Source organism: Crocuta crocuta, unplaced genomic scaffold, assembly GCF_008692635.1.
Source record: "Crocuta crocuta isolate KB4526 unplaced genomic scaffold, BGI_CrCroc_1.0 scaffold1653, whole genome shotgun sequence".
Taxonomy (NCBI): Eukaryota; Metazoa; Chordata; class Mammalia; order Carnivora; family Hyaenidae; genus Crocuta; species Crocuta crocuta.
The window spans coordinates 31,383-31,631 of NW_027531537.1; positions in this window are offsets into that span (position 1 = coordinate 31,383).

Sequence of the window (249 nt, forward strand, 5' to 3'; positions counted from 1 at the left end):
TGTGTATATATATATATATATGCCAAGTATTAGGAAATAAAGCTTTTAATTTATAATATTTTGTTCAGTCATTTCAAACTTCATTCAGTGAAGCAGCAAATTTAGTTTCATTGTGAGTCTTAGCAATTTGCACTGTTGATTCTTTTAATTGGAAACACATGATCAAGTGCCTCTTTAGACAAAGCTGAAAAATAAATTCCCAACCCTCTTTTCCTGCTCATGCTGACACATTGCTATTAACTGTAAATA